The sequence below is a fragment of the Haliaeetus albicilla genome, chromosome 6, assembly GCF_947461875.1.
Source record: "Haliaeetus albicilla chromosome 6, bHalAlb1.1, whole genome shotgun sequence".
Taxonomy (NCBI): Eukaryota; Metazoa; Chordata; class Aves; order Accipitriformes; family Accipitridae; genus Haliaeetus; species Haliaeetus albicilla.
This window is the reverse complement of record NC_091488.1, coordinates 9923909-9929988: the sequence shown is the minus strand read 5'-3', so window position 1 is coordinate 9929988 and position 6080 is coordinate 9923909.

Below are 6080 nucleotides of genomic sequence, written 5' to 3'. Positions count from 1 at the left end.
GGGTTTCAGAGGAAGGTGAGATGATGTCCCACAGTGAACAGGAGCTCCAAGTAGTTTCTCAGCTCATCTTCAAAGACAGCATCCACACCTTCACATCATCACTGTCATCAAACTGCCTGATCAGGAAGAAGTAGTAGATGAGGCTTTCTTCAGGCAGCTGGAAGAAAACCTGATGGAAGAGTTTGCCCATGTCATTGCAAGGCTACTCTTAATCATCTTTAAAAGGTTGGGGTAACCAGGGGAAGTTCCTCAAGGACCAGAAGAAAGGGAATGTCACTGCTACTGTCAAGAAGGAGGACCTGGGGAATGACAGGCTGGTCAGGCTCAGACCAGTCCCCGGGAATGGGATGGAACAAATAATCCTCATAACTGTTTCCAAACATTATGAAAAATAAAGTGACTGGAAGTACTCAGCATGGATTTCTGAAGAGAAAATCATCACTGACCAACTTGATAGCCTTTACGGGCTTGGTGGACGAGGGGAGAGCACTGGATACTGTTTATCTTGAGTTTAGTAAGGCTTTCAACACTGACTCCCATAATATTGTAATTTCCAAACTGATTAACTATGGACTAGGGAAGTGGACAACGAGTTGGACTGAAAACTGGCCAAACTGCCAGGCTCAAAGGATGGTAATGAGCAGCATGAAGTCAGCTGGAGATGAGTCACTAGTGGTGTACCCTAGGGGTCTATAGTAGGGCGATAATGTTTATCATCTGCATTAATGATCTAGATGATGGGGCAGAGTGTGCCCTCAGCAAGTGTGGAAACAACATGAAACTGAGAGGAGTGGTTGACACACCATATGGTTTTGCTGCCATTCAGAGGGACCTCAACAAACTGGAGAAATGGGCTGACAGAAGTCTCGCAGATTTCAACAAAGGGAAATGCTAAGCCCTGCACCTGGGGTGAAATAATTCCATGTACCGGCGCTGGCAGGAGCCAACCAGCTGGAAGGCAGCTTTGCAGAAAAAGCCCTGCAGGTCCTGGTGAACACCAAGTGACACATGAGCCAGCAAGGTGCCCTTGCAGCAAAGAAAACAAACAGCATCCTGGGCTGCATTAGGCATAGCAACACCAGCAGGTCAAGGGAGGTGATCCTTCCTCTTTACTCAGCCCTGGGGAGAAACACCTGGAGTCCTGGGGCCAGTGTCGAGCTTCCCAGTAGAAGAGAGCCAGGGACATACTGGAGGAAGTCCATCACAGGGTCACAGAGATGATTAAGGGCTTGAAGCATCTTACACATGAGGAGACACTGAGAGAGCTGGGACAGTTCATCTTGGGGAAGAGAAGGCTCAGGGAGGATCTTACCAATGTGTACAAATGCCAGAAGGGAGGGTGAAAAGAGGATGGAGACAGGCTCTTTTCGGTGGTGCCCAGTGATACAGGACAAGAGGCAGTAAGCACAAATTAGAATAGGGGAAATTCCATTTAAGCATAAGAAAATACTTCTTTAGTGGGAGTGTGGTCAAACACTGGAGAAGATTGCCCAGGCAGGTCATGGAGTCTCCATCCTTGGAGATATTCAAAATCTGACTGGACACAGCCCCAGGCAACCTGCTTTAGTTGACCCTGTTCTGAGCAAAGGGTTGGGCTAGGTGGTCTCCAGAGATGCTTTCCTGCCTCAGCAGCCCTGTGATTGCAGAGTTCCAGTTAAGGAAGATGAATTTCACTGGGTGTGTGTACAGCAGTGCCTGGGCTTGGGGTAGTGGACAGGCAGACACTTCTGGAGACTCAAAAGCATCATTTCTGTACTGATTTAACATTGAAATGGCCAAACCGTTTTCTTACTCAACTTAGCTCATTTCACAGAAAGAACTTGGCATTCTAGTAAAACCAAGAACAGACAAGTATATGTATTTTGCAATGATAAAACATTTTCTTAATGTATACTATTCACCAGTGTACATAGAGTTCTCTGTGAGTGTGGTGGTAAATGGATTTCTCCAGTCAGCTGGACAGAGACACATCACTGAATTCATGTTCCTGTAGCACCACAGGAGTTATTCTCTTATTTTATATTTTTTAAAAATCCAACACATGAAGTATGAATGCTCATTAGCTCATTTAAAATACTTGTTTTATACCAGTCATAACTGCAAATATTCATTCTTGTCAAACTACATTTCAGAAAGTGTAACTTTTTAATACTTTGAAATAGGTATGCTGTAAACTAGAATTGAGCTTGCAGTAACTGCTGGAAAAAAGTTCTTCCCAAAAACTTGTTTGCCCTGTTGCTGTTCATGGGCACTGAGCAGAAGGCTTATGTTTATTAATTAAAAGCAGCACGTAGTCATTTTCCTGATCTGCTTTCTGGATTGCCGCCTTTTAAATATATAGACCGCCAGTTGTGTGATGTACACACAACTAGTGTTTGTAGTTAAAAATTGCAGTAAATACATACTTAAAGGCAAAGTTATTTTTATAGCAAAACTGCAGGGTAGAGTTAAGGCTATTAGACACACTGACCAGATATATCAGAATATGTTTAATTTTCTTTAAGTGTTTTCTAAATTCTTAATTTACAAATCAATATTTATTTGGGGAATAATCACAACACTAATTTCTTCTTTCACTATTAAGGTACTGAATTGTATTTGTGAACTAAAACCCTGTTGATATAACTTGTCATCAAGGTATATTAAAAAAAAAACAACTTTCTTACACACAACTTCATAGCTTTGACTCCTAAGTCTCTGATGAAAATGAAGTTTCTAAATACTTTTTGAAAATTGAACTCAGATATTAAACACTTTGATATGTTACAGCCAGGCTTAGAAAAGGATTAGGTGAAAAGATAGAGATCATGTCTATTCAAACTAAAGACTGGTTTGAATACATACAAACATTTTTTTTTCTGTTTCTTAGCATCCTTTCAGGGAGTTGGTTTTGGTTTTGTCTTGGTAATAATTCTTGGATCTGGCTAGAGCTTTGGAGAGGCATCAGAAAATTCAGGAGGAAGTACTAGAAATATTTGTTATGATTCCTGGGATAAGCACTGCAAGCATGAATCTCTGCTTGCAAAGATTCAGATGGAGGAAAGAGTTTATTACAAAGGTCCTGACTGAAAGGCATAGAGAATAATTTAAATAACTGAAAATGCTGTTTCTTTAATAACAATGATTCTTTATGAAACCTCAGTTCCATGATCTGGCATTTCTAATGTAAATGATTTTTATCAATATATGCCAGAAAGAGCAAACACATGTGCAATGGAACTGACAATAAGACTACAATGAGTAATGCTCCTTGAAATGAGACGTTTCTCTCAATGAGTAAAGCTCTTTGAAATGAGACATTTGTGAGATATGATCCCAAGCTCCCAAGTCACTTCACCAGGAGTTTATACATTACAGAGAATGCATGGTATTATTACATATGCTGAGACTTTTGAGTATTACATTAAAAAGGGGGGGGAGGGGGGAGGTTAAATATTAATAAGAACCTCATTTACTACAGTGTCAAAGACATATGAGAAATAAAAATTGAAACACCTGGCAAAAATGTGTTAAAACACAGTAACTGAAAAGAACAAAACAAAACACAGCGAAGCAAAAAAGGAAATAAATAATGGATGAATTAGTGGTTCCTCTTGCATTGTTAAAATCACAACAGAGGATCAAATAACATTAAAAGAGAACCAAACATGAAAGCTTCTTTTTGGAAGAAGAACTGTCAACATTCTCAGAATACATCTTTAATTCAGAAAAAAACATAAAAAGGAAAAAATACGAACAGAAATTCGCGTTGCTTATTAAAGAAGGTTTGAAAGTCTACTTTTTTCCTTTTTGGTTGACTTTCTGTCAAGTTAGTAAGCTTGTGGACTTAAAAAAAAAATTATCTTTGTTCACCTAGGGGTTGAAATAGGAACACTGTATAAACAGAAAGTTAAGCAAACACACAGAAAATTTATGAAAAAAACTGTAATTTTATAAAACCTATTCATCTTTCATGCAGTCCCACGATAGCTTTAACATTTTTCAGTATGTCTAGTGATTTCCAGCGTAACATCTGCTCAGACAGTGACTGACCCCCCTCACCCTTCTGTTTTCACTTTATTTGATTCTCATAGCAAAGTCGAGGGGTCTGTTACTGCTTTTGTTAGAGTTTCTGGGAGTTTTGCCGTCTCTTTGGGTCTCACCTCGAAGAGAAAAAATTGGGCTTGTGTTGCTGAAGCCCAAACCAGAAGCTATTTCCAATGTGATCTTTTTTGCACAGCCATTTCAGTACCTGGGCACAAGAACAAATGTAGGAACATATAATCCAGTCTCTGTTCTCACCGGTGAGTACTTGTGTGACAAATCCTATGAAAAACGACTGATATACCTAAACCAGCACCTTTTTTTCATTACTATTACTTCTGCGACAGTGAGGCTTATTGGTCAGACTGACAATCGGAGTGAACATTAGACTTTATTGCCCTTCTGGAAATGAGGAAGGTTGGGGAAGGTGCAACACCGCAGCCTTCTCTGGTGCCAGCAGGTCAGATGCAGCCATTCTCTGCTATACTCTGGAATGATTTGCTGCTGCTACTTAGCACACCAGGGTTGAGGTTTTTTCCCATTCTTGTTTCTCTGCTGCTGAGGGGAGGATTTAGCTGCATCTGAGATTTTATTTGCTGTTGGGATACCCTGACCAGCCACTAACTGTCTCTCTAGAAGGTATGGCTTGGGCAAAGCCCTGTGTCATATCTCCCAGTCCTCTGCAAACATCTGCAAACCATACATGAGGGTATCTGAAGTGACCTTACATGCTTATATTTAGGCAAACGAATCATGCTGTGATTGGCAAAATTACTTTTCACTCTACAGTTGGCTCTTCCCAATCTCCAGGTAAGATCTTGGACACGGAAATTCAGCGAGACCCTTACTTTTGCTTTCAGCTGGCTCAGGTGGAGCTATCTGGAAGATTAAGGTCACAGGCAGACTATGGCTTACAGAGTAGGGATCAGGACCCAGAACAGGAATGGGCATGTGATAGTAGGAGCCTGTGCAGAATATGGGCTGGGGCAGTTATCTTCAGTCTCATTCTTTACCAAGGAGGCATATTGCTGGATATTGCATAAACTGAAATCTGTGGGTGCAATAGAGGCTAAGGTTAGTTAGAAGCAAGGGATTGCTGCTTTGTCATGAGATCAAATGGTTGGATATGGCCAGATCCACATTAAATACAAATTACTTAATTATAGAAAAAGAAAGGAGTGGACTCCTTTCTGTGTAGTACTTGCAACCACAGCAGCTGTGATATCAAGCTGGAAGCTCTGTGGTTGTTTTCATTGTCTCAGGTTTGATCAGCTGTTGAGATCTGCTTCTAAACAGGAAGATAGAAGGACATATCAAATCAGATCCATGAAAACAGACATACCTATACTCAAAGAGACAAAGGGGTTCCTGTGGTAGGCAGGGTTGATTACAAAACCCTCTGTATCATCAACAGACAAAGACAGACCCATATGTCCTTCCAGAGTGATAATATCTATACCTTCATGAGGCATAAGGTTAACATTTGGGTTTCCTCAGTGAACTTGGGAGCTTCTTGCTGATTGATCTCCTTAACTCAGCCACTGAAACCCTTCAGAAGAGCAACACAGGCAGGGGATTGGGGAACAGAAGAAGTGCATTAGCCAGTAGAAGGAGTGGAGGAAGGTGATCTGTTAGGAAGGTGTAGGCAAGAAATAGTCTTGCTTTCCCTATGGAAGAAAGCCCACTCACCTTTAAATATCTCAACTTCTTGAGAGTGGGGTTGTGCAGCACAGCACTGAATGAAGTATTTTTGTGACAGATATATTCAATCTGTTGAACTGTTACATGAAGGAGTTTGGAATTGCTAATAGCAAATGCACATACAACGCATATTTACTAACAAAAAGAAGAACAAAGTTATATGTTTGCAATGTTAACTAGCAGGCATGTTTTGTAAAGGGTTTTCACATGACATTGTGAAGGCAAAAAAATGGAGAAAAAGTATTCAGCCTACAAAATGAGCAATGGCCATTACCACCTCTGTGAAAAACAATGATGGACAACAGTTATGTGCTCTGAGGTGAGCCTTTACATAGGCTTTCCCCTTCATAGCCACT